Here is a 352-nt window from a genome sequence, read left to right as displayed (position 1 = left end):
CTTTATTCTCAGTGTTTGCTGATAGAAACTGATATAGTTTGAGTCAGGATATATGATAAAACTGTATAAAACTGCTCTACTGAAAGACAATACTGTTATTTCTCACAATGTGACATGCATAAAGCATCAATAATACAGAAACGCTGTACATAAATATCCTACAACAACATATAGCCTAACATGACTATATGAATCTTAATATAGTTAGATTTTTTTAAATAACTACATTAATTGCAATAGAGTCATTAGATCATTAACATTTGACAGATTTTCATGTACAGAATCTGACGATGATCATAAAACTTTTAAAAAATAAAGAGCACCAGCTATATCTCTCTTGTCAGACTTCATT

At 29.0% G+C, this 352-nt stretch overlaps 1 protein-coding gene across 1 annotated transcript in view; it reads left to right on the top strand.

Annotated features, from left to right (window-relative positions):
- The window catches only part of LOC107572922 (zinc finger protein 501-like), a 41,879-nt gene that overhangs the window by 36,870 nt on the left and 4,657 nt on the right, over positions 1-352 (top strand). The window lies entirely within an intron of this gene.

This window comes from Sinocyclocheilus grahami, unplaced genomic scaffold (assembly GCF_001515645.1).
Source record: "Sinocyclocheilus grahami isolate Dianchi unplaced genomic scaffold, SAMN03320097.WGS_v1.1 scaffold1834.1, whole genome shotgun sequence".
Classification (NCBI taxonomy): domain Eukaryota; kingdom Metazoa; phylum Chordata; class Actinopteri; order Cypriniformes; family Cyprinidae; genus Sinocyclocheilus; species Sinocyclocheilus grahami.
Note: the sequence above shows the minus strand (reverse complement) of the source record. Positions and strands in the feature narration are given on the sequence as shown.